A 26,948-nucleotide genomic window follows, 5' to 3' on the forward strand; every position below is an offset into this window, starting at 1 on the left:
AACGGACCAAGCGTATCAGAAACATGCTCAACTCATAGGCCTAACTTGTAGCTAGTTGCATTTAAATAGTCACTAAATTACTTCTTCAAAAACTCGGGTCCGTCCAGGATTTGAACCCGGGACCACTCGCACCCTACGCGAGTATCATACCCCTAGACCAACGGACCATGCGTATCAGAGCCATGCTCAACTCATAGGACTAACCTGTATTTAGTTGCATTTAAATGTCACTAAAATACTTCTTGAAAATCTCGGGTCCGTCCGGGATTTGAACCCGGGACCACTCGCACCCAAAGCGAGTACCAAACCCCTAGAGCAACGGATCATGCGTATTATAAACATGCTCAATACATAGGCCTAACCTGTAGTTAGTTGCATTTAAATAGTCACTAAATTACTTCTTCAAAAACTCGGGTCCGACCGGGATTTGAACCCAGGACCGCTCGCACCCAAAGCGAGTATCATACCCCTAGACCAACGGACCATGCGTATCAGAGCCATGCTCAACTCATAGAACTAACCTGTATTTAGTTGCATTTAAATGTCACTAAAATACTTCTTGAAAAACTCGGGTCCGTCCGGGATTTGAACCCGGGACCACTCGCACCCAAAGCGAGTATCATACCCCTAGACCAACGGACCATGCGTATCAGAGACATGCTCAACTCATAGGCCTAACCTGTAGCTAGTTGCATTTAAATAGTCACTAAATTACTTCTTCAAAAACTCGGGTCCGTCCGGGATTTGAACCCGGGACCACTCGCACCCAAAGCCAGTATCATACCCCTAGACCAACGGACCATGCGTATCAGAGACATGCTCAACTCGTAGGCCTAACCTGTAGCCAATGTCATTTAAATAGTCACTAAATTACTTCATCAAAAACTCGGGTCCGTCCGGGATTTGAATCCGGGACCACTAGCACCCTAAGCGAGTATCACACCCCTAGACCAACGGACCATGTGTGTCAGAGACATGCTCAACTCATAGGCCTAACCTGTAGATAGTTGAATTTAAATAGTCACTAAGTTACTTCTTCAAAAACTCGGGTCCGTCCGGGATTTGAACCCGCGACCACTCGCACCCAAAGCGAGTATCATACCCCTAGACCAACGGACCATGCGTATCAGAGACATGCTCAACTCATATGCCTAACCTGTAGTTAGTTGCATTTAAATGTCACTAAAATACTTCTTGAAAAACTCGGGTCCGTCCGGGATTTGAACCCGGGACCACTCGCACCCAAAGCGAGTATCATATCCCTAGACCAACGGACCATGCGTATCAGAGACATGCTCAACTCGTAGGCCTAACCTGTAGCCAATGTCATTTAAATAGTCACTAAATTACTTCATCAAAAACCTGGGTCCGTCCGGGATTTGAACCCGGGACCAGTAGCACCCTTAGCGTGTATCACACCCCTAGAATAACGGACCATGTGTGTCAGAGACATGCTCAACTCAGAGGCCTAACCTGTAGATAGTTGAATTTAAATGTCACTAAAATTCTTCTGGAAAAACTCGGGTCCGTCTGGGATTTGAACCCGCGACCACTCGCACCCAAAGCGAGTATCATACCCCTAGACCAACGGACCATGCGTATCAGAGACATGCTCAACTCATATGCCTAACCTGTAGTTAGTTGCATTTAAATGTCACTAAAATACTTCTTGAAAAACTCGGGTCCGTCCGGGATTTGAACCCGGGACCACTCGCACCCAAAGCGAGTATCATATCCCTAGACCAACGGACCATGCGTATCAGAGACATGCTCAACTCGTAGGCCTAACCTGTAGCCAATGTCATTTAAATAGTCACTAAGTTACTTCATCAAAAACTCGGGTCCGTCCGGGATTTGAACCCGGGACCAGTAGCACCCTAAGCGTGTATCACACCCCTAGACCAACGGACCATGTGTGTCAGAGACATGCTCAACTCATAGGCCTAACCTGTAGATAGTTGAATTTAAATAGTCACTAAGTTACTTCTTCAAAAACTCGGGTCCGTTCGGGATTTGAACTCGGGACCACTCGCACCCAAAGCGAGTATCAAACCCCTAGACCAACGGATCATGCGTATCTTAAACATTCTCAATACATAGGCCTTACCTGTAATTAGTTGCATTTAAATAGTCACTAAATTACTTCTTCAAAAACTCGGGTCCGTCCGTGATTAGAACCCGGGACCAATCGCACCCTAAGCGAGTATCATACCCCTAGACCAGCGGACCATGCGTATCAGAGCCATGCTCAACTCATAGACCTAACCTGTATTTAGTTGCATTTAAATGTCACTAAAATTCTTCTGGAAAAACTCGGGTCCGTCTGGGATTTGAACCCGGGACCACTAGCACCCTAAGCGAGTATCACACCCCTAGACCAACGGACCATGTGTGTCAGAGACATGCTCAACTCATAGGCCTAACCTGTAGATAGTTGAATTTAAATAGTCACTAAGTTACTTCTTCAAAAACTCGGGTCCGTCCGGGATTTGAACCCGCGACCACTCGCACCCAAAGCGAGTATCATACCCCTAGACCAACGGACCATGCGTATCAGAGACATGCTCAACTCATATGCCTAACCTGTAGTTAGTTGCATTTAAATAGTCACTGAATTACTTCTTCAAAAACTCGGGTCCGTCCGGGATTTGAACCCGGGACCACTCGCACCCTAAGCGAGTATCATACCCCTAGACCAACGGACCATGCGTATCAGAGCCATGCTCAACTCATTGGACCAACATGTATTTAGTTGCATTTAAATGTCACTAAAATACTTCTTGAAAAACTCGGGTCCGTCCGGGATTTGAACCTGGGACCACTCGCACCCAAAGCGAGTATCATACCCCTAGACCAACGGACCATGCGTATCAGAGACATGATCAACTCATAGGCCTAACTTGTAGCTAGTTGCATTTAAATAGTCACTAAATTACTTCTTCAAAAACTCGGGTCCGTCCAGGATTTGAACCCGGGACCACTCGCACCCTACGCGAGTATCATACCCCTAGACCAACGGACCATGCGTATCAGAGACATGCTCAACTCATAGGCCTAACCTGTAGCCAATGTCATTTAAATAGTCACTAAATTACTTCTTCAGAAACTCGGGTCCGTCCGGGATTTGAACTCGGGACCACTCGCACCCAAAGCGAGTATCAAACCCCTAGACCAACGGATCATGCGTATCATAAACATGCTCAATACATAGGCCTTACCTGTAGTTATTTGAATTTAAATAGTCACTAAATTATTTCTTCAAAAACTCGGGTCCGTCCGGGATTTGAACCCAGGACCACTCGCACCCAAAGCGAGTATCATACCCCTAGACAACGGAGCATGCGTATCAGAGACATGCTCAACTCATAGGCCTAACCTGTAGCCCATGTCATTTAAATAGTCACTGAATTACTTCTTCAAAAACTCGGGTCCGTCCGGGATTTGAACCCGGGACCACTCGCACCCAAAGCGAGTATCATACCCCTAGACCAACGGACCATGCGTATCAGAGATATGCTCAACTCATAGGCCTAACCTGTAGTTAGTTGCTTTTAAATAATCACTAAATTGCTTCTTCAAAAACTCGGGTCCGTCCGGGATTTGAACCCGGGACCACTCGCATTCAAAGCGAGTACCAAACCCCTAGACCAACGGATCATGCGTATTATAAACATGCTCAATACATAGGCCTAACCTGTAGTTAGTTGCATTTAAATAGTCACTAAATTACTTCTTCAAAAACTCGGGTCCGACCGGGATTTGAACCCGGGACCACTCGCACCCTAAGCGAGTATCATACCCCTAGACCAACGGACCGTGCGTTTCAGAGCCATGCTCATCTCATAGGACTAACCTGTATTTAGTTGCATTTAAATGTCACTAAAATACTTCTTGAAAAACTCGAGTCCGTCCGGGATTTGAACCCGGGACCAATCGCTCCCAAAGCGAGTATCATACCCCTAGACCAAAGGACCATGCGTATCAGAGACATGCTCAATTCATAGGCCTAACCTGTAGTTAGTTGCATTTAAATAGTCACTAAATTACTTCTTCAAAAACTCGAGTCCGTCCGGGATTTGAACCCGGGACCACTCGCACCCTAAGCGAGTATCATACCCCTAGACCAACGGACCGTGCGTATCAGAGCCATGCTCAACTCATAGGACTAACCTGCATTTAGTTGCATTTAAATGTCACTAAAATACTTCTTGAAAAACTTGGGTCCGTCCGGGATTTGAACCCGGGACCACTCGCACTCAAAGCGAGTATCATACCCCTAGACCAATGGACCATGCGTATCAGAGACATGTTCAACTCATAGGCCTAGCCTGTAGCTTGTTGCATTTAAATAGTCAGTAAATTACTTCTCCAAAAACTCGGGTCCGTCCAGGATTTGAACCCGGGACCACTCGCACCCTAAGCGAGTATCATACCCCTAGACCAACGGACCATGCGTATCAGAGCCATGCTCAACTCATAGGCTAACCTGTATTTAGTTGCATTTAAATGTCACTAAAATACTTCTTGAAAAACTCGGGTCCGTCCGGCATTTGAACCCGGGATCACTCGCACCCAAAGCGAGTACCAAACCCCTAGACCAACGGATCATGCGTATTATAAACATGCTCAATACATAGGCCTAACCTGTAGTTAGTTGCATTTAAATAGTCACTAAATTACTTCTCCAAAAACTCGGGTCCGTCCAGGATTTGAACCCGGGACCACACGCACCCTAAGCGAGTATCATACCCCTAGACCAACGGACCGTGCGTTTCAGAGCCATGCTCAACTCATAGGACTAACCTGTATTTAGTTGCATTTAAATGTCACTAAAATACTTCTTGAAAAACTCGAGTCCGTCCGGGATTTGAACCCGGGACCACTCGCTCCCAAAGCGAGTATCATACCCCTAGACCAACGGACCATGCGTATCAAGGACATGCTCAACTCATAGGCCTAACCTGTAGTTAGTTGCATTTAAATAGTCACTAAATTACTTCTTCAAAAACTCGGGTCCGTCCGGGATTGGAACCCGGGACCACTCGCACCCTAAGCGAGTATCGTACCCCTAGACCAACGGACCGTGCTTATCAGAGCCATGCTCAACTCATAGGACTAACCTGTATTTTGTTGCATTTAAATGTCACTAAAATACTTCTTGAAAAACTCGGGTCCGTCCGGGATTTGAACCCGGGACCACTCGCACCCAAAGCGAGTATCATACCCCTAGACCAATAGACCATGCGTATCAGAGACATGCTCAACTCATAGGCCTAACCTGTAGCTAGTTGCATTTAAATAGTCACTAAATTACTTCTCCAAAAACTCGGGTCCGTCCAGGATTTGAACCCGGGACCACTCGCACCCAAAGCGAGTATCATACCCCTAGACCAACGGACCATGCGTATCATAGACATGCTCAACTCATAGGCCTAACCTGTAGCCAATGTCATTTAAATAGTCACTAAATTACTTCTTCAAAAACTCGGGTCCGTCCGGGATTTGAACCCGGGACCACTCGCACCCAAAGCGAGTATCATACCCCTTGAACAACGGACCATGCGTATCAGAGACATGCTCAACTCCTAGGCCTAACCTGTAGCTAGTTGCATTTAAATAGTCACTAAATTACTTCTTCAAAAACTCGGGTCCGTCCGGGATTGGAACCCGGGACCACTCGCACCCTAAGCGAGTATCGTACCCCTAGACCAACGGACCGTGCTTATCAGAGCCATGCTCAACTCATAGGACTAACCTGTATTTTGTTGCATTTAAATGTCACTAAAATAATTCTTGAAAAACTCGGGTCGCTCCGGGATTTGAACCCGGGACCACTCGAACCCAAAGCGAGTATCAAACCCCTAGACCAACGGATCATGCGTATTATAAACATGCTCAATACATAGGCCTAACCTGTAGTTAGTTGCATTTAAATAGTCACTAAATTACTTCTTCAAAAACTCGGGTCCGTCCGGGATTAGAACGCGGGACCACTCGCACCCTAAGCGAGTATCATACCCCTAGACCAGCGAACCATGCGTATCAGAGCCATGCTCAACTCATAGACCTAACCTGTATTTAGTTGCATTTAAATGTCACTAAAATTCTTCTTGAGAAACTCGGGTCCGTCTGGGATTTGAACCCGGGACCACTAGCACCCTAAGCGAGTATCATACCCCTAGACCAACGGACCATGCGTATCAGAGACATGCTCAACTCATAGGCCTAACCTGTAGTTAGTTACATTTAAATAGTCACTAAATTACATCTTCAAAAACTCGGGTCCGTCCGGGATTTGAACCCGGGACCACTCGCACCCTAAGCGAGTATCATACCCCTAGACCAATGGACCATGCGTATCAGAAACATGCTCAACTCATAGGCCTAACCTGTATTTTGTTGCATTTAAATGTCACTAAAATACTTCTTGAAAAACTCGGGTCCGTCCGGGATTTGAACCCGGGACCACTCGCACCCAAAGCGAGTATCATACCCCTAGACCAATAGACCATGCGTATCAGAGACATGCTCAACTCATAGGCCTAACCTGTAGCTAGTTGCATTTAAATAGTCACTAAATTACTTCTCCAAAAACTCGGGTCCGTCCAGGATTTGAACCCGGGACCACTCGCACCCAAAGCGAGTATCATACCCCTAGACCAACGGACCATGCGTATCATAGACATGCTCAACTCATAGGCCTAACCTGTAGCCAATGTCATTTAAATAGTCACTAAATTACTTCTTCAAAAACTCGGGTCCGTCCGGGATTTGAACCCGGGACCACTCGCACCCAAAGCGAGTATCATACCCCTAGACCAACGGACCATGCGTATCAGAGATATGCTCAGCTCATAGGCCTAACCTGTAGTTAGTTGCTTTTAAATAATCACTAAATTGCTTCTTCAAAAACTCGGGTCCGTCCGGGATTTGAACCCGGGACCACTCGCATTCAAAGCGAGTACCAAACCCCTAGACCAACGGATCATGCGTATTATAAACATGCTCAATACATAGGCCTAACCTGTAGTTAGTTGCATTTAAATAGTCACTAAATTACTTCTTCAAAAACTCGGGTCCGACCGGGATTTGAACCCGGGACCACTCGCACCCTAAGCGAGTATCATACCCCTAGACCAACGGACCGTGCGTTTCAGAGCCATGCTCATCTCATAGGACTAACCTGTATTTAGTTGCATTTAAATGTCACTAAAATACTTCTTGAAAAACTCGAGTCCGTCCGGGATTTGAACCCGGGACCAATCGCTCCCAAAGCGAGTATCATACCCCTAGACCAAAGGACCATGCGTATCAGAGACATGCTCAATTCATAGGCCTAACCTGTAGTTAGTTGCATTTAAATAGTCACTAAATTACTTCTTCAAAAACTCGAGTCCGTCCGGGATTTGAACCCGGGACCACTCGCACCCTAAGCGAGTATCATACCCCTAGACCAACGGACCGTGCGTATCAGAGCCATGCTCAACTCATAGGACTAACCTGCATTTAGTTGCATTTAAATGTCACTAAAATACTTCTTGAAAAACTTGGGTCCGTCCGGGATTTGAACCCGGGACCACTCGCACTCAAAGCGAGTATCATACCCCTAGACCAATGGACCATGCGTATCAGAGACATGTTCAACATATAGGCCTAGCCTGTAGCTTGTTGCATTTAAATAGTCAGTAAATTACTTCTCCAAAAACTCGGGTCCGTCCAGGATTTGAACCCGGGACCACTCGCACCCTAAGCGAGTATCATACCCCTAGACCAACGGACCATGCGTATCAGAGCCATGCTCAACTCATAGGCTAACCTGTATTTAGTTGCATTTAAATGTCACTAAAATACTTCTTGAAAAACTCGGGTCCGTCCGGCATTTGAACCCGGGATCACTCGCACCCAAAGCGAGTACCAAACCCCTAGACCAACGGATCATGCGTATTATAAACATGCTCAATACATAGGCCTAACCTGTAGTTAGTTGCATTTAAATAGTCACTAAATTACTTCTCCAAAAACTCGGGTCCGTCCAGGATTTGAACCCGGGACCACACGCACCCTAAGCGAGTATCATACCCCTAGACCAACGGACCGTGCGTTTCAGAGCCATGCTCAACTCATAGGACTAACCTGTATTTAGTTGCATTTAAATGTCACTAAAATACTTCTTGAAAAACTCGAGTCCGTCCGGGATTTGAACCCGGGACCACTCGCTCCCAAAGCGAGTATCATACCCCTAGACCAACGGACCATGCGTATCAAGGACATGCTCAACTCATAGGACTAACCTGTATTTTGTTGCATTTAAATGTCACTAAAATACTTCTTGAAAAACTCGGGTCCGTCCGGGATTTGAACCCGGGACCACTCGCACCCAAAGCGAGTATCATACCCCTAGACCAATAGACCATGCGTATCAGAGACATGCTCAACTCATAGGCCTAACCTGTAGCTAGTTGCATTTAAATAGTCACTAAATTACTTCTCCAAAAACTCGGGTCCGTCCAGGATTTGAACCCGGGACCACTCGCACCCAAAGCGAGTATCATACCCCTAGACCAACGGACCATGCGTATCATAGACATGCTCAACTCATAGGCCTAACCTGTAGCCAATGTCATTTAAATAGTCACTAAATTACTTCTTCAAAAACTCGGGTCCGTCCGGGATTTGAACCCGGGACCACTCGCACCCAAAGCGAGTATCATACCCCTTGAACAACGGACCATGCGTATCAGAGACATGCTCAACTCCTAGGCCTAACCTGTAGCTAGTTGCATTTAAATAGTCACTAAATTACTTCTTCAAAAACTCGGGTCCGTCCGGGATTGGAACCCGGGACCACTCGCACCCTAAGCGAGTATCGTACCCCTAGACCAACGGACCGTGCTTATCAGAGCCATGCTCAACTCATAGGACTAACCTGTATTTTGTTGCATTTAAATGTCACTAAAATAATTCTTGAAAAACTCGGGTCGCTCCGGGATTTGAACCCGGGACCACTCGAACCCAAAGCGAGTATCAAACCCCTAGACCAACGGATCATGCGTATTATAAACATGCTCAATACATAGGCCTAACCTGTAGTTAGTTGCATTTAAATAGTCACTAAATTACTTCTTCAAAAACTCGGGTCCGTCCGGGATTAGAACGCGGGACCACTCGCACCCTAAGCGAGTATCATACCCCTAGACCAGCGAACCATGCGTATCAGAGCCATGCTCAACTCATAGACCTAACCTGTATTTAGTTGCATTTAAATGTCACTAAAATTCTTCTTGAGAAACTCGGGTCCGTCTGGGATTTGAACCCGGGACCACTAGCACCCTAAGCGAGTATCATACCCCTAGACCAACGGACCATGCGTATCAGAGACATGCTCAACTCATAGGCCTAACCTGTAGTTAGTTACATTTAAATAGTCACTAAATTACATCTTCAAAAACTCGGGTCCGTCCGGGATTTGAACCCGGGACCACTCGCACCCTAAGCGAGTATCATACCCCTAGACCAATGGACCATGCGTATCAGAAACATGCTCAACTCATAGGCCTAACCTGTATTTTGTTGCATTTAAATGTCACTAAAATACTTCTTGAAAAACTCGGGTCCGTCCGGGATTTGAACCCGGGACCACTCGCACCCAAAGCGAGTATCATACCCCTAGACCAATAGACCATGCGTATCAGAGACATGCTCAACTCATAGGCCTAACCTGTAGCTAGTTGCATTTAAATAGTCACTAAATTACTTCTCCAAAAACTCGGGTCCGTCCAGGATTTGAACCCGGGACCACTCGCACCCAAAGCGAGTATCATACCCCTAGACCAACGGACCATGCGTATCATAGACATGCTCAACTCATAGGCCTAACCTGTAGCCAATGTCATTTAAATAGTCACTAAATTACTTCTTCAAAAACTCGGGTCCGTCCGGGATTTGAACCCGGGACCACTCGCACCCAAAGCGAGTATCATACCCCTTGAACAACGGACCATGCGTATCAGAGACATGCTCAACTCTTAGGCCTAACCTGTAGCTAGTTGCATTTAAATAGTCACTAAATTACTTCTTCAAAAACTCGGGTCCGTCCGGGATTGGAACCCGGGACCACTCGCACCCTAAGCGAGTATCGTACCCCTAGACCAACGGATCGTGCTTATCAGAGCCATGCTCAACTCATAGGACTAACCTGTATTTTGTTGCATTTAAATGTCACTAAAATAATTCTTGAAAAACTCGGGTCGCTCCGGGATTTGAACCCGGGACCACTCGAACCCAAAGCGAGTATCAAACCCCTAGACCAACGGATCATGCGTATTATAAACATGCTCAATACATAGGCCTAACCTGTAGTTAGTTGCATTTAAATAGTCACTAAATTACTTCTTCAAAAACTCGGGTCCGTCCGGGATTAGAACGCGGGACCACTCGCACCCTAAGCGAGTATCATACCCCTAGACCAGCGAACCATGCGTATCAGAGCCATGCTCAACTCATAGACCTAACCTGTATTTAGTTGCATTTAAATGTCACTAAAATTCTTCTTGAGAAACTCGGGTCCGTCTGGGATTTGAACCCGGGACCACTAGCACCCTAAGCGAGTATCATACCCCTAGACCAACGGACCATGCGTATCAGAGACATGCTCAACTCATAGGCCTAACCTGTAGTTAGTTACATTTAAATAGTCACTAAATTACATCTTCAAAAACTCGGGTCCGTCCGGGATTTGAACCCGGGACCACTCGCACCCTAAGCGAGTATCATACCCCTAGACCAATGGACCATGCGTATCAGAAACATGCTCAACTCATAGGCCTAACCTGTAGCTAGTTGCATTTAAATAGTCACTAAATTACTTCTTCAAAAACTCGGGTCCGTCCGGGATTTGAACCCGGGACCACTCGCACCCAAAGCGAGTATCATACCCCTAGACCAACGGACCATGCGTATCAGAGACATGCTCAACTCATATGCCTAACCTGTAGTTAGTTGCATTTAAATAGTCACTGAATTACTTCTTCAAAAACTTGGGTCCGTCCAGGATTTGAACCCGGGACCACTCGCACCCTAAGCGAGTATCATACCCCTAGACCAACGGACCATGCGTATCCGAGCCATGCTCAACTCATAGGACTAACCTGTATTTAGTTGCATTTAAATAGTCACTAAATTACTTCTTCAACAAAAACTCGGGTCCGTCCGGGATTAGTACGCGGGACCACTCGCACCCTAAGCGAGTATCATACCCCTAGACCAGCGGACCATGCGTATCAGAGCCATGCTCAACTCATAGACCTAACCTGTATTTAGTTGCATTTAAATGTCACTAAAATTCTTCTTGAGAAACTCGGGTCCGTCTGGGATTTGAACCCGGGACCACTAGCACCCTAAGCGAGTATCATACCCCTAGACCAACGGACCATGCGTATCAGAGACATGCTCAACTCATAGGACTAACCTGTATTTAGTTGCATTTAAATAGTCACTAAATTACTTCTTCAAAAACTCGGGTCCGTCCGGGATTAGAACGCGGGACCACTCGCACCCTAAGCGAGTATCATACCCCTAGACCAGCGGACCATGCGTATCAGAGCCATGCTCAACTCATAGACCTAACCTGTATTTAGTTGCATTTAAATGTCACTAAAATTCTTCTTGAGAAACTCGGGTCCGTCTGGGATTTGAACCCGGGACCACTAGCACCCTAAGCGAGTATCATACCCCTAGACCAACGGACCATGCGTATCAGAGACATGCTCAACTCATAGGACTAACCTGTATTTAGTTGCATTTAAATAGTCACTAAATTACTTCTTCAAAAACTCGGGTCCGTCCGGGATTAGAACGCGGGACCACTCGCACCCTAAGCGAGTATCATACCCCTAGACCAGCGGACCATGCGTATCAGAGCCATGCTTAACTCATAGACCTAACCTGTATTTAGTTGCATTTAAATGTCACTAAAATTCTTCTTGAGAAACTCGGGTCCGTCTGGGATTTGAACCCGGGACCACTCGCACCCTAAGCGAGTATCATACCCCTAGACCCACGGACCATGCGTATCAGAGGCATGCTCAACTCATAGGACTAACCTGTATTTAGTTGCATTTAAATGTCACTAAAATAATTCTTGAAAAACTCGGGTCGGTCCGGGATTTGAACCCGAGACCACTCGAACCCAAAGCGAGTATCAAACCCCTAGACCAACGGATCATGCGTATTATAAACATGCTCAATACATAGGCCTAACCTGTAGTTAGTTGCATTTAAATAGTCACTAAATTACTTCTTCAAAAACTCGGGTCCGTCCGGGATTAGAACGCGGGACCACTCGCACCCTAAGCGAGTATCATACCCCTAGACCAGCGGACCATGCGTATCAGAGCCATGCTCAACTCATAGACCTAACCTGTATTTAGTTGCATTTAAATGTCACTAAAATTCTTCTTGAGAAACTCGGGTCCGTCTGGGATTTGAACCCGGGACCACTAGCACCCTAAGCGAGTATCATACCCCTAGACCAACGGACCATGCGTATCAGAGACATGCTCAACTCATAGGCCTAACCTGTAGTTAGTTACATTTAAATAGTCACTAAATTACATCTTCAAAAACTCGGGTCCGTCCGGGATTTGAACCCGGGACCACTCGCACCCTAAGCGAGTATCATACCCCTAGACCAACGGACCGTGCGTATCAGAGCCATGCTCAACTCATAGGACTAACCTGTATTTAGTTGCATTTAAATGTCACTAAAATACTTCTTGAAAAACTCGGGTCCGTCCGGGATTTGAACCCGGGACCACTCGCACCCTAAGCGAGTATCATACCCCTAGACCAACGGACCATGCGTATCCGAGCCATGCTCAACTCATAGGACTAACCTGTATTTAGTTGCATTTAAATAGTCACTAAATTACTTCTTCAAAAACTCGGGTCCGTCCGGGATTAGAACGCGGGACCACTCGCACCCTAAGCGAGTATCATATCCCTAGACCAGCGGACCATGCGTATCAGAGCCATGCTCAACTCATAGACCTAACCTGTATTTAGTTGCATTTAAATGTCACTAAAATACTTCTTGAAAAACTCGGGTCGGTCCGGTATTTGAACCCGGGACCACTCGCACCCAAAGCGAGTATCAAACCCCTAGACCAACGGATCATGCGTATTATAAACATGCTCAATACATAGGCCTAACCTGTAGTTAGTTGCATTTAAATAGTCACTAAATTACTTCTTCAAAAACTCGGGTCCGTCCGGGATTAGAACCCGGGACCACTCGCACCCTAAGCGAGTATCACACCCCTAGACCAACGGACCATGTGTGTCAGAGACATAATCAGCTCTAGGCCTAACCTGTAGATAGTTGAATTTAAATAGTCACTAAGTTACTTCTTCAAAAACTCGGGTCCGTCCGGGATTTGAACCCGGGACCACTCGCACCCAAAGCGAGTATCATACCCCTAGACCAACGGACCATGCGTATCAGAGACATGCTCAACTCATAGGCCTAACTTGTAGCTAGTTGCATTTAAATAGTCACTAAATTACTTCTTCAAAAACTCGGGTCCGTCCAGGATTTGAACCCGGGACCACTCGCACCCTACGCGAGTATCATACCCCTAGACCAACGGACCATGCGTATCAGAGCCATGCTCAACTCATAGGACTAACCTGTATTTAGTTGCATTTAAATGTCACTAAAATACTTCTTGAAAAACTCGGGTCCGTCAGGGATTTGAACCCGGGACCACTCGCACCCAAAGCGAGTACCAAACCCCTAGACCAACGGACCATGCGTATCAGAGACATGCTCAACTCATAGGACTAACCTGTATTTAGTTGCATTTAAATAGTCACTAAATTACTTCTTCAAAAACTCGGGTCCGACCGGGATTTGAACCCGGGACCACTCGCACCCTAAGCGAGTATCATACCCCTAGACCAACGGACCGTGCGTTTCAGAGCCATGCTCAACTCATAGGACTAACCTGTATTTAGTTGCATTTAAATGTCACTAAAATACTTCTTGAAAAACTCGAGTCCGTCCGGGATTTGAACCCGGGACCACTCGCTCCCAAAGCGAGTATCATACCCCTAGACCAACGGACCATGCGTATCAGAGACATGCTCAACTCATAGGCCTAACCTGTAGTTAGTTGCATTTAAATAGTCACTGAATTACTTCTTCAAAAACTTGGGTCCGTCCAGGATTTGAACCCGGGACCACTCGCACCCTAAGCGAGTATCATACCCCTAGACCAACGGACCATGCGTGTCCGAGCCATGCTCAACTCATAGGACTAACCTGTATTTAGTTGCATTTAAATAGTCACTAAATTACTTCTTCAAAAACTCGGGTCCGTCCGGGATTAGAACGCGGGACCACTCGCACCCTAAGCGAGTATCATACCCCTAGACCAGCGGACCATGCGTATCAGAGCCATGCTCAACTCATAGACCTAACCAGTATTTAGTTGCATTTAAATGTCACTAAAATACTTCTTGAAAAACTCGGGTCGGTCCGGTATTTGAACCCGGGACCACTCGCACCCAAAGCGAGTATCAAACCCCTAGACCAACGGATCATGCGTATTATAAACATGCTCAATACATAGGCCTAACCTGTAGTTAGTTGCATTTAAATAGTCACTAAATTACTTCTTCAAAAACTCGGGTCCGTCCGGGATTAGAACCCGGGACCACTCGCACCCTAAGCGAGTATCATACCCCTAGACCAGCGGACCATGCGTATCAGAGCCATGCTCAACTCATAGACCTAACCTGTATTTAGTTGCATTTAAATGTCACTAAAATTCTTCTTGAGAAACTCGGGTCCGTCTGGGATTTGAACCCGGGACCACTAGCACCCTAAGCGAGTATCACACCCCTAGACCAACGGACCATGTGTGTCAGAGACATGCTCAGCTCTAGGCCTAACCTGTAGATAGTTGAATTTAAATAGTCACTAAGTTACTTCTTCAAAAACTCGGGTCCGTCCGGGATTTGAACCCGGGACCACTCGCACCCAAAGCGAGTATCATACCCCTAGACCAACGGACCATGCGTATCAGAGACATGCTCAACTCATAGGAATAACCTGTATTTAGTTGCATTTAAATAGTCACTAAATTACTTCTTCAAAAACTCGGGTCCGTCCGGGATTTGAACCCGGGACCACTCGCACCCAAAGCGAGTATCATACCCCTAGACCAATGGACCATGCGTATCAGAAACATGCTCAACTCATAGGCCTAACCTGTAGCTAGTTGCATTTAAATAGTCAAAAATTACTTCTTCAAAAACTCGGGTCCGTCCGGGATTTGAACCCGGGACCACTCGCTCCCAAAGCGAGTATCATACCCCTAGACCAACGGACCATGCGTATCAGAGACATGCTCAACTCATATGCCTAACCTGTAGTTAGTTGCATTTAAATAGTCACTGAATTACTTCTTCAAAAACTTGGGTCCGTCCAGGATTTGAACCCGGGACCACTCGCACCCTAAGCGAGTATCATACCCCTAGACCAACGGACCATGCGTATCCGAGCCATGCTCAACTCATAGGACTAACCTGTATTTAGTTGCATTTAAATAGTCACTAAATTACTTCTTCAAAAACTCGGGTCCGTCCGGGATTAGAACGCGGGACCACTCGCACCCTAAGCGAGTATCATACCCCTAGACCAGCGGACCATGCGTATCAGAGCCATGCTCAACTCATAGACCTAACCTGTATTTAGTTGCATTTAAATGTCACTAAAATTCTTCTTGAGAAACTCGGGTCCGTCTGGGATTTGAACCCGGGACCACTAGCACCCTAAGCGAGTATCATACCCCTAGACCAACGGACCATGCGTATCAGAGACATGCTCAACTCATAGACCTAACCTGTATTTAGTTGCATTTAAATGTCACTAAAATTCTTCTTGAGAAACTCGGGTCCGTCTGGGATTTGAACCCGGGACCACTAGCACCCTAAGCGAGTATCATACCCCTAGACCAACGTACCATGCGTATCAGAGACATGCTCAACTCATAGGACTAACCTGTATTTAGTTGCATTTAAATAGTCACTAAATTACTTCTTCAAAAACTCGGGTCCGTCCGGGATTAGAACGCGGGACCACTCGCACCCTAAGCGAGTATCATACCCCTAGACCAGCGGACCATGCGTATCAGAGCCATGCTCAACTCATAGACCTAACCTGTATTTAGTTGCATTTAAATGTCACTAAAATTCTTCTTGAGAAACTCGGGTCCGTCTGGGATTTGAACCCGGGACCACTCGCACCCTAAGCGAGTATCATATCCCTAGACCAACGGACCATGCGTATCAGAGGCATGCTCAACTCATAGGACTAACCTGTATTTAGTTGCATTTAAATGTCACTAAAATAATTCTTGAAAAACTCGGGTCGGTCCGGGATTTGAACCCGGGACCACTCGAACCCAAAGCGAGTATCAAACCCCTAGACCAACGGATCATGCGTATTATAAACATGCTCAATACATAGGCCTAACCTGTAGTTAGTTGCATTTAAATAGTCACTAAATTACTTCTTCAAAAACTCGGGTCCGTCCGGGATTAGAACGCGGGACCACTCGCACCCTAAGCGAGTATCATACCCCTAGACCAGCGGACCGTGCGTATCAGAGCCATGCTCAACTCATAGGACTAACCTGTATTTAGTTGCATTTAAATGTCACTAAAATACTTCTTGAAAAACTCGGGTCCGTCCGGGATTTGAACCCGGGACCACTCGCACCCAAAGCGAGTATCATACCCCTAGACCAATGGACCATGCGTATCAGAAACATGCTCAACTCATAGGCCTAATCTGTAGCTAGTTGCATTTAAATAGTCACTAAATTACTTCTTCAAAAACTCGGGTCCGTCCGGGATTTGAACCCGGGACCACTCGCACCCAAAGCGAGTATCATACCCCTAGACCAACGGACCATGCGTATCAGAGACATGCTCAACTCATATGCCTAACCTGTAGTTAGTTGCATTTAAATAGTCACTGAATTACTTCTTCAAAAACTTGGGTCCGTCCAGGATTTGAACCCGGGACCACTCGCACCCTAAGCGAGTATCATACCCCTAGACCAACGGACCATGCGTATCCGAGCCATGCTCAACTCATAGGACTAACCTGTATTTAGTTGCATTTAAATAGTCACTAAATTACTTCTTCAAAAACTCGGGTCCGTCCGGGATTAGAACGCGGGACCACTCGCACCCTAAGCGAGTATCATACCCCTAGACCAGCGGACCATGCGTATCAGAGCCATGCTCAACTCATAGACCTAACCTGTATTTAGTTGCATTTAAATGTCACTAAAATTCTTCTTGAGAAACTCGGGTCCGTCTGGGATTTGAACCCGGGACCACTAGCACCCTAAGCGAGTATCATACCCCTAGACCAACGGACCATGCGTATCAGAGACATGCTCAACTCATAGACCTAACCTGTATTTAGTTGCATTTAAATGTCACTAAAATTCTTCTTGAGAAACTCGGGTCCGTCTGGGATTTGAACCCGGGACCACTAGCACCCTAAGCGAGTATCATACCCCTAGACCAACGTACCATGCGTATCAGAGACATGCTCAACTCATAGGACTAACCTGTATTTAGTTGCATTTAAATAGTCACTAAATTACTTCTTCAAAAACTCGGGTCCGTCCGGCATTAGAACGCGGGACCACTCGCACCCTAAGCGAGTATCATACCCCTAGACCAGCGGACCATGCGTATCAGAGCCATGCTCAACTCATAGACCTAACCTGTATTTAGTTGCATTTAAATGTCACTAAAATTCTTCTTGAGAAACTCGGGTCCGTCTGGGATTTGAACCCGGGACCACTCGCACCCTAAGCGAGTATCATATCCCTAGACCAACGGACCATGCGTATCAGAGGCATGCTCAACTCATAGGACTAACCTGTATTTAGTTGCATTTAAATGTCACTAAAATAATTCTTGAAAAACTCGGGTCGGTCCGGGATTTGAACCCGGGACCACTCGAACCCAAAGCGAGTATCAAACCCCTAGACCAACGGATCATGCGTATTATAAACATGCTCAATACATAGGCCTAACCTGTAGTTAGTTGCATTTAAATAGTCACTAAATTACTTCTTCAAAAACTCGGGTCCGTCCGGGATTAGAACGCGGGACCACTCGCACCCTAAGCGAGTATCATACCCCTAGACCAGCGGACCGTGCGTATCAGAGCCATGCTCAACTCATAGGACTAACCTGTATTTAGTTGCATTTAAATGTCACTAAAATACTTCTTGAAAAACTCGGGTCCGTCCGGGATTTGAACCCGGGACCACTCGCACCCAAAGCGAGTATCATACCCCTAGACCAATGGACCATGCGTATCAGAAACATGCTCAACTCATAGGCCTAATCTGTAGCTAGTTGCATTTAAATAGTCACTAAATTACTTCTTCAAAAACTCGGGTCCGTCCGGGATTTGAACCCGGGACCACTCGCACCCAAAGCGAGTATCATACCCCTAGACCAACGGACCATGCGTATCAGAGACATGCTCAACTCATATGCCTAACCTGTAGTTAGTTGCATTTAAATAGTCACTGAATTACTTCTTCAAAAACTTGGGTCCGTCCAGGATTTGAACCCGGGACCACTCGCACCCTAAGCGAGTATCATACCCCTAGACCAACGGACCATGCGTATCCGAGCCATGCTCAACTCATAGGACTAACCTGTATTTAGTTGCATTTAAATAGTCACTAAATTACTTCTTCAAAAACTCGGGTCCGTCCGGGATTAGAACGCGGGACCACTCGCACCCTAAGCGAGTATCATACCCCTAGACCAGCGGACCATGCGTATCAGAGCCATGCTCAACTCATAGACCTAACCTGTATTTAGTTGCATTTAAATGTCACTAAAATACTTCTTGAAAAACTCTGGTCGGTCCGGTATTTGAACCCGGGACCACTCGCACCCAAAGCGAGTATCAAACCCCTAGACCAACGGATCATGCGTATTATAAACATGCTCAATACATAGGCCTAACCTGTAGTTAGTTGCATTTAAATAGTCACTAAATTACTTCTTCAAAAACTCGGGTCCGTCCGGGATTAGAACGCGGGACCACTCGCACCCTAAGCGAGTATCATACCCCTAGACCAGCGGACCATGCGTATCAGAGCCATGCTCAACTCATAGACCTAACCTGTATTTAGTTGCATTTAAATGTCACTAAAATTCTTCTTGAGAAACTCGGGTCCGTCTGGGATTTGAACCCGGGACCACTAGCACCCTAAGCGAGTATCACACCCCTAGACCAACGGACCATGTGTGTCAGAGACATAATCAGCTCTAGGCCTAACCTGTAGATAGTTGAATTTAAATAGTCACTAAGTTACTTCTTCAAAAACTCGGGTCCGTCCGGGATTTGAACCCGGGACCACTCGCACCCAAAGCGAGTATCATACCCCTAGACCAACGGACCATGCGTATCAGAGACATGCTCAACTCATAGGACTAACCTGTATTTAGTTGCATTTAAATAGTCACTAAATTACTTCTTCAAAAACTCGGGTCCGACCGGGATTTGAACCCGGGACCACTCGCACCCTAAGCGAGTATCATACCCCTAGACCAACGGACCGTGCGTTTCAGAGCCATGCTCAACTCATAGGACTAACCTGTATTTAGTTGCATTTAAATGTTACTAAAATACTTCTTGAAAAACTCGAGTCCGTCCGGGATTTGAACCCGGGACCACTCGCTCCCAAAGCGAGTATCATACCCCTAGACCAACGGACCATGCGTATCAGAGACATGCTCAACTCATAGGCCTAACCTGTAGTTAGTTGCATTTAAATAGTCACTAAATTACTTCTTCAAAAACTCGGGTCCGTCCGGGATTTGAACCCGGGACCACTCGCACCCTAAGCGCGTATCATACCCCTAGACCAACGGACCGTGCGTATCAGAGCCATGCTCAACTCATAGGACTAACCTGTATTTTGTTGCATTTAAATGTCACTAAAATACTTCTTGAAAAACTCGGGTCCGTCCGGGATTTGAACCCGGGACCACTCGCACCCAAAGCGAGTATCATACCCCTAGACCAACGGACCATGCATAGCAGAGACATGCTCAACTCATAGGCCTAACCTGTAGCCAATGTCATTTAAATAGTCACTAAATTACTTCTTCAAAAACTCGGGTCCGTCCGGGATTTGAACCCGAGACCACTCGCACCCAAAGCGAGTATCATACCCCTTGAACAACGGACAATGCGTATCAGAGACATGCTCAACTCATAGGCCTAACCTGTAGCTAGTTGCATTTAAATAGTCACTAAATTACTTCTCCAAAAACTCGGGTCCGTCCAGGATTTGAACCCAGGACCACTCGCACCCAAAGCGAGTATCATACCCCTAGACCAACGGACCATGTGTATCAGAGACATGCTCAACTCATAGGCCTAACCTGTAGCCAATGTCATTTAAATAGTCACTAAATTACTTCTTCAAAAACTCGGGTCCGTCCGGGATTTGAACCCGGGACCACTCACACCCAAAGCGAGTACCAAACCCCTAGACCAACGGATCATGCGTATTATAAACATGCTCAATACATAGGCCTAACCTGTAGTTAGTTGCATTTAAATAGTCACTAAATTACTTCTTCAAAAACTCGGGTCCGACCGGGATTTGAACCCAGGACAACTCGCACCCAAAGCGAGTATCATACCCCTAGACCAACGGACCATGCGTATCAGAGATATGCTCAACTCATAGGCCTAACCTGTAGCCAATGTCATTTAAATAGTCACTAAATTAATTCTTCAAAAACTCGGGTCCGTCCGGGATTTGAACCCGGGACCACTCGCACCCAAAGCGAGTATCATACCCCTTGAACAACGGACCATGCGTATCAGAGACATGCTCAACTCCTAGGCCTAACCTGTAGCTAGTTGCATTTAAATAGTCACTAAATTACTTCTTCAAAAACTCGGGTCCGTCCGGGATTTGAACCCGGGACCACTCGCACCCTAAGCGAGTATCATACCCCTAGACCAACGGACCATGCGTATCCGAGCCATGCTCAACTCATAGGACTAACCTGTATTTAGTTGCATTTAAATAGTCACTAAATTACTTCTTCAAAAACTCGGGTCCGTCCGGGATTAGAACGCGGGACCACTCGCACCCTAAGCGAGTATCATACCCCTAGACCAGCGGACCATGCGTATCAGAGCCATGCTCAACTCATAGACCTAACCTGTATTTAGTTGCATTTAAATGTCACTAAAATACTTCTTGAAAAACTCGGGTCGGTCCGGTATTTGAACCCGGGACCACTCGCACCCAAAGCGAGTATCAAACCCCTAGACCAACGGATCATGCGTATTATAAACATGCTCAATACATAGGCCTAACCTGTAGTTAGTTGCATTTAAATAGTCACTAAATTACTTCTTCAAAAACTCGGGTCCGTCCGGGATTAGAACCCGGGACCACTCGCACCCTAAGCGAGTATCATACCCCTAGACCAGCGGACCATGCGTATCAGAGCCATGCTCAACTCATAGACCTAACCTGTATTTAGTTGCATTTAAATGTCACTAAAATTCTTCTTGAGAAACTCGGGTCCGTCCGGGATTTGAACCCGGGACCACTAGCACCCTAAGCGAGTATCACACCCCTAGACCAACGGACCATGTGTGTCAGAGACATAATCAGCTCTAGGCCTAACCTGTAGATAGTTGAATTTAAATAGTCACTAAGTTACTTCTTCAAAAACTCGGGTCCGTCCGGGATTTGAACCCGGGACCACTCGCACCCAAAGCGAGTATCATACCCCTTGAACAACGGACCATGCGTATCAGAGACATGCTCAACTCCTAGGCCTAACCTGTAGCTAGTTGCATTTAAATAGTCACTAAATTACTTCTTCAAAAACTCGGGTCCGTCCGGGACTAGAACCCGGGACCACTCGCACCCTAAGCGAGTATCATACCCCTAGACCAGCGAACCATGCGTATCAGAGCCATGCTCAACTCATAGACCTAACCTGTATTTAGTTGCATTTAAATGTCACTAAAATTCTTCTTGAGAAACTCGGGTCCGTCTGGGATTTGAACCCGGGACCACTAGCACCCTAAGCGAGTATCACACCCCTAGACCAACGGACCATGTGTGTCAGAGACATGCTCAACTCATAGGCCTAACCTGTAGATAGTTGAATTTAAATAGTCACTAAGTTACTTCTTCAAAAACTCGGGTCCGTCCGGGATTTGAACCCGCGACCACTCGCACCCAAAGCGAGTATCATACCCCTAGACCAACGGACCATGCGTATCAGAGACATGCTCAACTCATATGCCTAACCTGTAGTTAGTTGCATTTAAATGTCACTAAAATACTTCTTGAAAAACTCGGGTCCGTCCGGGATTTGAACCCGGGACCACTCGCACCCAAAGCGAGTATCATATCCCTAGACCAACGGACCATGCGTATCAGAGACATGCTCAACTCGTAGGCCTAACCTGTAGCCAATGTCATTTAAATAGTCACTAAATTACTTCATCAAAAACTCGGGTCCGTCCGGGATTTGAACCCGGGACCAGTAGCACCCTAAGCGTGTATCACACCCCTAGACCAACGGACCATGTGTGTCAGAGACATGCTCAACTCATAGGCCTAACCTGTAGATAGTTGAATTTAAATAGTCACTAAGTTACATCTTCAAAAACTCGGGTCCGTTCGGGATTTGAACTCGGGACCACTCGCACCCAAAGCGAGTATCAAACCCCTAGACCAACGGATCATGCGTATCTTAAACATTCTCAATACATAGGCCTTACCCGTAATTAGTTGCATTTAAATAGTCACTAAATTACTTCTTGAAAAACTCGGGTCCGTCCGGGATTTGAACCTGGGACCACTCGCACCCAAAGCGAGTATCATACCCCTATACCAACGGACCATGCGTATCAGAGACATGCTCAACTCATAGGCCTAACTTGTAGCTAGTTGCATTTAAATAGTCACTAAATTACTTCTTCAAAAACTCGGGTCCGTCCAGGATTTGAACCCGGGACCACTCGCACCCTACGCGAGTATCATACCCCTAGACCAACGGACCATGCGTATCAGAGACATGCTCAACTCAAAGGCCTAACCTGTAGCCAATGTCATTTAAATAGTCACTAAATTACCTCTCCAGAAACTCGGGTCCGTCCGGGATTTGAACTCGGGACCACTCGCACCCAAAGCGAGTATCAAACCCCTAGACCAACGGATCATGCGTATCATAAACATGCTCAATACATAGGCCTTACCTGTAGTTATTTGAATTTAAATAGTCACTAAATTATTTCTTCAAAAACTCGGGTCCGTCCGGGATTTGAACCCAGGACCACTCGCACCCAAAGCGAGTATCATACCCCTAGACCAACGGACCATGCGTATCAGAGATATGCTCAACTCATAGGCCTAACCTGTAGTTAGTTGCATTTAAATAATCACTAAATTGCTTCTTCAAAAACTCGGGTCCGTCCGGGATTTGAACCCGGGACCACTCGCACCGAAAGCGAGTATCAAACCCCTAGACCAACGGATCATGCGTATCAGAGACATGCTCAACTCCTAGGCCTAACCTGTAGCTAGTTGCATTTAAATAGTCACTAAATTACTTCTTCAAAAACTCGGGTCCGTCCGGGATTTGAACCCGGGACCACTCGCACCCTAAGCGAGTATCATACCCCTAGACCAACGGACCATGCGTATCAGAGCCATGCTCAACTCATGGGACTAACCTGTATTTAGTTGCATTTAAATGTCACTAAAATACTTCTTGAAAAACTCGGGTCCGTCCGGCATTTGAACCCGGGACCACTCGCACCCTAAGCGAGTATCATACCCCTAGACCAATGGACCATGCGTATCAGAGACATGCTCAACTCATAGGCCTAACCTGTAGCTAGTTGCATTTAAATAGTCACTAAATTACTTCTCCAAAAACTCGGGTCCGTCCAGGATTTGAACCCGGGACCACTCGCACCCAAAGCGAGTATCATACCCCTAGACCAACGGACCATGCGTATCAGAGACATGCTCAACTCATAGGCCTAACCTGTAGCCAATGTCATTTAAATAGTCACTAAATTACTTCTTCAAAAACTCGGGTCTGTCCGGGATTTGAACCCGGGACCACTCGCACCCAAAGCGAGTATCATACCCCTTGAACAACAAACCATGCGTATCAGAGACATGCTCAACTAATAGACCTAACCTGTAGCTAGTTGCATTTAAATAGTCACTAAATTACTTCTCCAAAAACTCGGGTCCGTCCAGGATTTAAACCCGGGACCACTCGCACCCAAAGCGAGTATCATACCCCTAGACCAACGGACCATGCGTATCAGAGACATGCTCAACTCATAGGCCTAACCTGTAGCCAATGTCATTTAAATAGTCACTAAATTACTTCTTCAAAAACTCGGGTCCGTCCGGGATTTGAACCCGGGACCACTCGCACCCAAAGCGAGTATCACACCCCTTGAACAACGGACCATGCGTATCAGAGACATGCTCAACTCCTAGGCCTAACCTGTAGCTAGTTGCATTTAAATAGTCACTAAATTACTTCTTCAAAAACTCGGGTCCGTCCGGGATTTGAACCCGGGACCACTCGCACCCTAAGCGAGTATCATACCCCTAGACCAACGGACCGTGCGTTTCAGAGCCATGCTCAACTCATAGGACTAACCTGTATTTAGTTGCATTTAAATGTCACTAAAATACTTCTTGAAAAACTCGAGTCCGTCCGGGATTTGAACCCGGGACCCCTCGCTCCCAAAGCGAGTATCACACCCCTAGACCAACGGACCATGCGTATCAGAGACATGCTCAACTCATAGGCCTAACCTGTAGTTAGTTGCATTTAAATAGTCACTAAATTACTTCTTCAAAAACTCGGGTCCGTCCGGGATTTGAACCCGGGACCACTCGCACCCAAAGCGAGTATCATACCCCTTGAACAACGGACCATGCGTATCAGAGACATGCTCAACTCCTAGGCCTAACCTGTAGCTAGTTGCATTTAAATAGTCACTAAATTACTTCTTCAAAAACTCGGTTCCGTCCGGGATTTGAACCCGGGACCACTCGCACCCTAAGCGAGTATCATACCCCTAGACCAACGGACCATGCGTATCAGAGCCATGCTCAACTCATAGGACTAACCTGTATTTAGTCGCATTTAAATGTCACTAAAATACTTCTTGAAAAACTCGGGTCCGTCCGGGATTTGAACCCGGGACCACTCGCACCCTAAGCGAGTATCATACCCCTAGACCAACGGACCGTGCGTATCAGAGCCATGCTCAACTCATAGGACTAACCTGTATTTTGTTGCATTTAAATGTCACTAAAATACTTCTTGAAAAACTCGGGTCCGTCCGGGATTTGAACCCGGGACCACTCGCACCCAAAGCGAGTATCATACCCCTAGACCAATGGACCATGCGTATCAGAGACATGCTCAAGTCCTAGGCCTAACCTGTAGCTAGTTGCATTTAAATAGTCACTAAATTACTTCTTCAAAAACTCGGGTCCGTCCGGGATTTGAACCCGGGACCACTCGCACCCTAAGCGAGTATCATACCCCTAGACCAACGGACCATGCGTATCAGAGACATGCTCAACTCATAGGCCTAACCTGTAGCCAATGTCATTTAAATAGTCACTAAATTACTTCTTCAAAAACTCGGGTCTGTCCGGGATTTGAACCCGGGACCACTCGCACCCAAAGCGAGTATCATACCCCTTGAACAACGAACCATGCGTATCAGAGACATGCTCAACTCATAGACCTAACCTGTAGCTAGTTGCATTTAAATAGTCACTAAATTACTTCTCCAAAAACTCGGGTCCGTCCAGGATTTGAACCCGGGACCACTCGCACCCAAAGCGAGTATCATACCCCTAGACCAACGGACCATGCGTATCAGAGACATGCTCAACTCATAGGCCTAACCTGTAGCCAATGTCATTTAAATAGTCACTAAATTACTTCTTCAAAAACTCGGGTCTGTCCGGGATTTGAACCCGGGACCACTCGCACGCAAAGCGAGTATCATACCCCTTGAACAACGAACCATGCGTATCAGAGACATGCTCAACTCATAGACCTAACCTGTAGCTAGTTGCATTTAAATAGTCACTAAATTACTTCTCCAAAAACTCGGGTCCGTCCAGGATTTAAACCCGGGACCACTCGCACCCAAAGCGAGTATCATACCCCTTGAACAACGGACCATGCGTATCAGAGACATGCTCAACTCCTAGGCCTAACCTGTAGCTAGTTGCATTTAAATAGTCACTAAATTACTTCTTCAAAAACTCGGTTCCGTCCGGGATTTGAACCCGGGACCACTCGCACCCTAAGCGAGTATCATACCCCTAGACCAACGGACCATGCGTATCAGAGCCATGCTCAACTCATAGGACTAACCTGTATTTAGTTGCATTTAAATGTCACTAAAATACTTCTTGAAAAACTCGGGTCCGTCCGGGATTTGAACCCGGGACCACTCGCACCCAAAGCGAGTATCATACCCCTAGACCAACGGACCATGCGTATCAGAGCCATGCTCAACTCATAGGACTAACCTGTATTTAGTTGCATTTAAATGTCACTAAAATACTTCTTGAAAAACTCGGGTCCGTCCGTGATTTGAACCCGGGACCCCTCGCTCCCAAAGCGAGTATCATACCCCTAGACCAACGGACCATGCGTATCAGAGACATGCTCAACTCATAGGCCTAACCTGTAGTTAGTTGCATTTAAATAGTCACTAAATTACTTCTTCAAAAACTCGGGTCCGTCCGGGATTTGAACCCGGGACCACTCGCACCCAAAGCGAG

General features: G+C 46.4%; 64 non-coding genes across 64 annotated transcripts; all 64 read right to left on the reverse strand.

Annotated features, from left to right (window-relative positions):
* Positions 1-95: 95 nt before the first annotated feature.
* Positions 96-167, reverse strand: TRNAP-AGG (transfer RNA proline (anticodon AGG)). Its single transcript has one exon. It is a non-coding gene; the product is annotated as a tRNA-Pro (tRNA).
* A 403-nt stretch (positions 168-570) lies between these two features.
* On the reverse strand, positions 571-642 carry TRNAP-UGG (transfer RNA proline (anticodon UGG)). The gene has a single exon. It is a non-coding gene; the product is annotated as a tRNA-Pro (tRNA).
* Positions 643-729: 87 nt separating this feature from the next.
* On the reverse strand, positions 730-801 carry TRNAP-UGG (transfer RNA proline (anticodon UGG)). The gene has a single exon. It is a non-coding gene; the product is annotated as a tRNA-Pro (tRNA).
* Positions 802-1,205: 404 nt separating this feature from the next.
* Positions 1,206-1,277, reverse strand: TRNAP-UGG (transfer RNA proline (anticodon UGG)). Its single transcript has one exon. It is a non-coding gene; the product is annotated as a tRNA-Pro (tRNA).
* Positions 1,278-1,680: 403 nt separating this feature from the next.
* On the reverse strand, positions 1,681-1,752 carry TRNAP-UGG (transfer RNA proline (anticodon UGG)). The gene has a single exon. It is a non-coding gene; the product is annotated as a tRNA-Pro (tRNA).
* Positions 1,753-2,633: 881 nt separating this feature from the next.
* TRNAP-AGG (transfer RNA proline (anticodon AGG)) lies at positions 2,634-2,705 on the reverse strand. Its single transcript has one exon. It is a non-coding gene; the product is annotated as a tRNA-Pro (tRNA).
* A 245-nt stretch (positions 2,706-2,950) lies between these two features.
* TRNAP-AGG (transfer RNA proline (anticodon AGG)) lies at positions 2,951-3,022 on the reverse strand. The gene has a single exon. It is a non-coding gene; the product is annotated as a tRNA-Pro (tRNA).
* A 404-nt stretch (positions 3,023-3,426) lies between these two features.
* TRNAP-UGG (transfer RNA proline (anticodon UGG)) lies at positions 3,427-3,498 on the reverse strand. The gene has a single exon. It is a non-coding gene; the product is annotated as a tRNA-Pro (tRNA).
* A 246-nt stretch (positions 3,499-3,744) lies between these two features.
* On the reverse strand, positions 3,745-3,816 carry TRNAP-AGG (transfer RNA proline (anticodon AGG)). Its single transcript has one exon. It is a non-coding gene; the product is annotated as a tRNA-Pro (tRNA).
* A 245-nt stretch (positions 3,817-4,061) lies between these two features.
* On the reverse strand, positions 4,062-4,133 carry TRNAP-AGG (transfer RNA proline (anticodon AGG)). Its single transcript has one exon. It is a non-coding gene; the product is annotated as a tRNA-Pro (tRNA).
* An 86-nt stretch (positions 4,134-4,219) lies between these two features.
* On the reverse strand, positions 4,220-4,291 carry TRNAS-UGA (transfer RNA serine (anticodon UGA)). The gene has a single exon. It is a non-coding gene; the product is annotated as a tRNA-Ser (tRNA).
* An 87-nt stretch (positions 4,292-4,378) lies between these two features.
* Positions 4,379-4,450, reverse strand: TRNAP-AGG (transfer RNA proline (anticodon AGG)). The gene has a single exon. It is a non-coding gene; the product is annotated as a tRNA-Pro (tRNA).
* Positions 4,451-4,852: 402 nt separating this feature from the next.
* TRNAP-UGG (transfer RNA proline (anticodon UGG)) lies at positions 4,853-4,924 on the reverse strand. The gene has a single exon. It is a non-coding gene; the product is annotated as a tRNA-Pro (tRNA).
* A 404-nt stretch (positions 4,925-5,328) lies between these two features.
* On the reverse strand, positions 5,329-5,400 carry TRNAP-UGG (transfer RNA proline (anticodon UGG)). The gene has a single exon. It is a non-coding gene; the product is annotated as a tRNA-Pro (tRNA).
* Positions 5,401-6,280: 880 nt separating this feature from the next.
* Positions 6,281-6,352, reverse strand: TRNAP-AGG (transfer RNA proline (anticodon AGG)). The gene has a single exon. It is a non-coding gene; the product is annotated as a tRNA-Pro (tRNA).
* A 245-nt stretch (positions 6,353-6,597) lies between these two features.
* TRNAP-UGG (transfer RNA proline (anticodon UGG)) lies at positions 6,598-6,669 on the reverse strand. Its single transcript has one exon. It is a non-coding gene; the product is annotated as a tRNA-Pro (tRNA).
* An 87-nt stretch (positions 6,670-6,756) lies between these two features.
* TRNAP-UGG (transfer RNA proline (anticodon UGG)) lies at positions 6,757-6,828 on the reverse strand. The gene has a single exon. It is a non-coding gene; the product is annotated as a tRNA-Pro (tRNA).
* A 246-nt stretch (positions 6,829-7,074) lies between these two features.
* TRNAP-AGG (transfer RNA proline (anticodon AGG)) lies at positions 7,075-7,146 on the reverse strand. Its single transcript has one exon. It is a non-coding gene; the product is annotated as a tRNA-Pro (tRNA).
* A 245-nt stretch (positions 7,147-7,391) lies between these two features.
* TRNAP-AGG (transfer RNA proline (anticodon AGG)) lies at positions 7,392-7,463 on the reverse strand. Its single transcript has one exon. It is a non-coding gene; the product is annotated as a tRNA-Pro (tRNA).
* An 86-nt stretch (positions 7,464-7,549) lies between these two features.
* TRNAS-UGA (transfer RNA serine (anticodon UGA)) lies at positions 7,550-7,621 on the reverse strand. Its single transcript has one exon. It is a non-coding gene; the product is annotated as a tRNA-Ser (tRNA).
* An 87-nt stretch (positions 7,622-7,708) lies between these two features.
* Positions 7,709-7,780, reverse strand: TRNAP-AGG (transfer RNA proline (anticodon AGG)). Its single transcript has one exon. It is a non-coding gene; the product is annotated as a tRNA-Pro (tRNA).
* Positions 7,781-8,182: 402 nt separating this feature from the next.
* Positions 8,183-8,254, reverse strand: TRNAP-UGG (transfer RNA proline (anticodon UGG)). Its single transcript has one exon. It is a non-coding gene; the product is annotated as a tRNA-Pro (tRNA).
* Positions 8,255-8,499: 245 nt separating this feature from the next.
* TRNAP-UGG (transfer RNA proline (anticodon UGG)) lies at positions 8,500-8,571 on the reverse strand. The gene has a single exon. It is a non-coding gene; the product is annotated as a tRNA-Pro (tRNA).
* An 880-nt stretch (positions 8,572-9,451) lies between these two features.
* On the reverse strand, positions 9,452-9,523 carry TRNAP-AGG (transfer RNA proline (anticodon AGG)). The gene has a single exon. It is a non-coding gene; the product is annotated as a tRNA-Pro (tRNA).
* A 245-nt stretch (positions 9,524-9,768) lies between these two features.
* On the reverse strand, positions 9,769-9,840 carry TRNAP-UGG (transfer RNA proline (anticodon UGG)). The gene has a single exon. It is a non-coding gene; the product is annotated as a tRNA-Pro (tRNA).
* An 880-nt stretch (positions 9,841-10,720) lies between these two features.
* Positions 10,721-10,792, reverse strand: TRNAP-AGG (transfer RNA proline (anticodon AGG)). The gene has a single exon. It is a non-coding gene; the product is annotated as a tRNA-Pro (tRNA).
* Positions 10,793-10,879: 87 nt separating this feature from the next.
* Positions 10,880-10,951, reverse strand: TRNAP-UGG (transfer RNA proline (anticodon UGG)). The gene has a single exon. It is a non-coding gene; the product is annotated as a tRNA-Pro (tRNA).
* Positions 10,952-11,038: 87 nt separating this feature from the next.
* Positions 11,039-11,110, reverse strand: TRNAP-AGG (transfer RNA proline (anticodon AGG)). Its single transcript has one exon. It is a non-coding gene; the product is annotated as a tRNA-Pro (tRNA).
* A 1,516-nt stretch (positions 11,111-12,626) lies between these two features.
* Positions 12,627-12,698, reverse strand: TRNAP-AGG (transfer RNA proline (anticodon AGG)). The gene has a single exon. It is a non-coding gene; the product is annotated as a tRNA-Pro (tRNA).
* An 86-nt stretch (positions 12,699-12,784) lies between these two features.
* On the reverse strand, positions 12,785-12,856 carry TRNAP-AGG (transfer RNA proline (anticodon AGG)). The gene has a single exon. It is a non-coding gene; the product is annotated as a tRNA-Pro (tRNA).
* A 562-nt stretch (positions 12,857-13,418) lies between these two features.
* Positions 13,419-13,490, reverse strand: TRNAP-UGG (transfer RNA proline (anticodon UGG)). Its single transcript has one exon. It is a non-coding gene; the product is annotated as a tRNA-Pro (tRNA).
* An 87-nt stretch (positions 13,491-13,577) lies between these two features.
* On the reverse strand, positions 13,578-13,649 carry TRNAP-AGG (transfer RNA proline (anticodon AGG)). Its single transcript has one exon. It is a non-coding gene; the product is annotated as a tRNA-Pro (tRNA).
* Positions 13,650-13,894: 245 nt separating this feature from the next.
* Positions 13,895-13,966, reverse strand: TRNAP-AGG (transfer RNA proline (anticodon AGG)). The gene has a single exon. It is a non-coding gene; the product is annotated as a tRNA-Pro (tRNA).
* Positions 13,967-14,052: 86 nt separating this feature from the next.
* On the reverse strand, positions 14,053-14,124 carry TRNAP-UGG (transfer RNA proline (anticodon UGG)). The gene has a single exon. It is a non-coding gene; the product is annotated as a tRNA-Pro (tRNA).
* Positions 14,125-14,211: 87 nt separating this feature from the next.
* Positions 14,212-14,283, reverse strand: TRNAP-AGG (transfer RNA proline (anticodon AGG)). The gene has a single exon. It is a non-coding gene; the product is annotated as a tRNA-Pro (tRNA).
* A 404-nt stretch (positions 14,284-14,687) lies between these two features.
* On the reverse strand, positions 14,688-14,759 carry TRNAP-AGG (transfer RNA proline (anticodon AGG)). Its single transcript has one exon. It is a non-coding gene; the product is annotated as a tRNA-Pro (tRNA).
* Positions 14,760-15,003: 244 nt separating this feature from the next.
* Positions 15,004-15,075, reverse strand: TRNAP-UGG (transfer RNA proline (anticodon UGG)). Its single transcript has one exon. It is a non-coding gene; the product is annotated as a tRNA-Pro (tRNA).
* Positions 15,076-15,320: 245 nt separating this feature from the next.
* Positions 15,321-15,392, reverse strand: TRNAP-UGG (transfer RNA proline (anticodon UGG)). Its single transcript has one exon. It is a non-coding gene; the product is annotated as a tRNA-Pro (tRNA).
* An 87-nt stretch (positions 15,393-15,479) lies between these two features.
* On the reverse strand, positions 15,480-15,551 carry TRNAP-AGG (transfer RNA proline (anticodon AGG)). Its single transcript has one exon. It is a non-coding gene; the product is annotated as a tRNA-Pro (tRNA).
* A 1,354-nt stretch (positions 15,552-16,905) lies between these two features.
* On the reverse strand, positions 16,906-16,977 carry TRNAP-UGG (transfer RNA proline (anticodon UGG)). The gene has a single exon. It is a non-coding gene; the product is annotated as a tRNA-Pro (tRNA).
* An 87-nt stretch (positions 16,978-17,064) lies between these two features.
* On the reverse strand, positions 17,065-17,136 carry TRNAP-AGG (transfer RNA proline (anticodon AGG)). The gene has a single exon. It is a non-coding gene; the product is annotated as a tRNA-Pro (tRNA).
* A 1,354-nt stretch (positions 17,137-18,490) lies between these two features.
* TRNAP-UGG (transfer RNA proline (anticodon UGG)) lies at positions 18,491-18,562 on the reverse strand. Its single transcript has one exon. It is a non-coding gene; the product is annotated as a tRNA-Pro (tRNA).
* Positions 18,563-18,649: 87 nt separating this feature from the next.
* Positions 18,650-18,721, reverse strand: TRNAP-AGG (transfer RNA proline (anticodon AGG)). Its single transcript has one exon. It is a non-coding gene; the product is annotated as a tRNA-Pro (tRNA).
* Positions 18,722-19,441: 720 nt separating this feature from the next.
* On the reverse strand, positions 19,442-19,513 carry TRNAP-UGG (transfer RNA proline (anticodon UGG)). Its single transcript has one exon. It is a non-coding gene; the product is annotated as a tRNA-Pro (tRNA).
* An 87-nt stretch (positions 19,514-19,600) lies between these two features.
* On the reverse strand, positions 19,601-19,672 carry TRNAP-AGG (transfer RNA proline (anticodon AGG)). Its single transcript has one exon. It is a non-coding gene; the product is annotated as a tRNA-Pro (tRNA).
* An 86-nt stretch (positions 19,673-19,758) lies between these two features.
* On the reverse strand, positions 19,759-19,830 carry TRNAP-UGG (transfer RNA proline (anticodon UGG)). The gene has a single exon. It is a non-coding gene; the product is annotated as a tRNA-Pro (tRNA).
* Positions 19,831-19,917: 87 nt separating this feature from the next.
* TRNAP-AGG (transfer RNA proline (anticodon AGG)) lies at positions 19,918-19,989 on the reverse strand. The gene has a single exon. It is a non-coding gene; the product is annotated as a tRNA-Pro (tRNA).
* An 86-nt stretch (positions 19,990-20,075) lies between these two features.
* TRNAP-UGG (transfer RNA proline (anticodon UGG)) lies at positions 20,076-20,147 on the reverse strand. The gene has a single exon. It is a non-coding gene; the product is annotated as a tRNA-Pro (tRNA).
* Positions 20,148-21,029: 882 nt separating this feature from the next.
* Positions 21,030-21,101, reverse strand: TRNAP-AGG (transfer RNA proline (anticodon AGG)). Its single transcript has one exon. It is a non-coding gene; the product is annotated as a tRNA-Pro (tRNA).
* A 404-nt stretch (positions 21,102-21,505) lies between these two features.
* Positions 21,506-21,577, reverse strand: TRNAP-AGG (transfer RNA proline (anticodon AGG)). The gene has a single exon. It is a non-coding gene; the product is annotated as a tRNA-Pro (tRNA).
* An 878-nt stretch (positions 21,578-22,455) lies between these two features.
* TRNAP-UGG (transfer RNA proline (anticodon UGG)) lies at positions 22,456-22,527 on the reverse strand. The gene has a single exon. It is a non-coding gene; the product is annotated as a tRNA-Pro (tRNA).
* A 564-nt stretch (positions 22,528-23,091) lies between these two features.
* Positions 23,092-23,163, reverse strand: TRNAP-AGG (transfer RNA proline (anticodon AGG)). The gene has a single exon. It is a non-coding gene; the product is annotated as a tRNA-Pro (tRNA).
* A 246-nt stretch (positions 23,164-23,409) lies between these two features.
* Positions 23,410-23,481, reverse strand: TRNAP-UGG (transfer RNA proline (anticodon UGG)). Its single transcript has one exon. It is a non-coding gene; the product is annotated as a tRNA-Pro (tRNA).
* Positions 23,482-23,567: 86 nt separating this feature from the next.
* On the reverse strand, positions 23,568-23,640 carry TRNAR-UCG (transfer RNA arginine (anticodon UCG)). Its single transcript has one exon. It is a non-coding gene; the product is annotated as a tRNA-Arg (tRNA).
* An 87-nt stretch (positions 23,641-23,727) lies between these two features.
* On the reverse strand, positions 23,728-23,799 carry TRNAP-AGG (transfer RNA proline (anticodon AGG)). The gene has a single exon. It is a non-coding gene; the product is annotated as a tRNA-Pro (tRNA).
* A 245-nt stretch (positions 23,800-24,044) lies between these two features.
* On the reverse strand, positions 24,045-24,116 carry TRNAP-UGG (transfer RNA proline (anticodon UGG)). Its single transcript has one exon. It is a non-coding gene; the product is annotated as a tRNA-Pro (tRNA).
* A 564-nt stretch (positions 24,117-24,680) lies between these two features.
* On the reverse strand, positions 24,681-24,752 carry TRNAP-AGG (transfer RNA proline (anticodon AGG)). Its single transcript has one exon. It is a non-coding gene; the product is annotated as a tRNA-Pro (tRNA).
* Positions 24,753-25,155: 403 nt separating this feature from the next.
* Positions 25,156-25,228, reverse strand: TRNAP-AGG (transfer RNA proline (anticodon AGG)). The gene has a single exon. It is a non-coding gene; the product is annotated as a tRNA-Pro (tRNA).
* An 86-nt stretch (positions 25,229-25,314) lies between these two features.
* TRNAP-AGG (transfer RNA proline (anticodon AGG)) lies at positions 25,315-25,386 on the reverse strand. Its single transcript has one exon. It is a non-coding gene; the product is annotated as a tRNA-Pro (tRNA).
* A 245-nt stretch (positions 25,387-25,631) lies between these two features.
* TRNAP-AGG (transfer RNA proline (anticodon AGG)) lies at positions 25,632-25,703 on the reverse strand. Its single transcript has one exon. It is a non-coding gene; the product is annotated as a tRNA-Pro (tRNA).
* Positions 25,704-25,949: 246 nt separating this feature from the next.
* TRNAP-UGG (transfer RNA proline (anticodon UGG)) lies at positions 25,950-26,021 on the reverse strand. The gene has a single exon. It is a non-coding gene; the product is annotated as a tRNA-Pro (tRNA).
* Positions 26,022-26,425: 404 nt separating this feature from the next.
* TRNAP-AGG (transfer RNA proline (anticodon AGG)) lies at positions 26,426-26,498 on the reverse strand. The gene has a single exon. It is a non-coding gene; the product is annotated as a tRNA-Pro (tRNA).
* An 86-nt stretch (positions 26,499-26,584) lies between these two features.
* On the reverse strand, positions 26,585-26,656 carry TRNAP-UGG (transfer RNA proline (anticodon UGG)). Its single transcript has one exon. It is a non-coding gene; the product is annotated as a tRNA-Pro (tRNA).
* Positions 26,657-26,742: 86 nt separating this feature from the next.
* On the reverse strand, positions 26,743-26,814 carry TRNAP-UGG (transfer RNA proline (anticodon UGG)). Its single transcript has one exon. It is a non-coding gene; the product is annotated as a tRNA-Pro (tRNA).
* Between the last annotated feature and the right edge of the window lie 134 nt (positions 26,815-26,948).

The sequence above is a fragment of the Phalangium opilio genome, unplaced genomic scaffold (genome assembly GCF_054372755.1).
Source record: "Phalangium opilio isolate 3A_F unplaced genomic scaffold, DU_Popi_V2 ptg000100l_1, whole genome shotgun sequence".
In the NCBI taxonomy this organism is placed as follows: Eukaryota; Metazoa; Arthropoda; class Arachnida; order Opiliones; family Phalangiidae; genus Phalangium; species Phalangium opilio.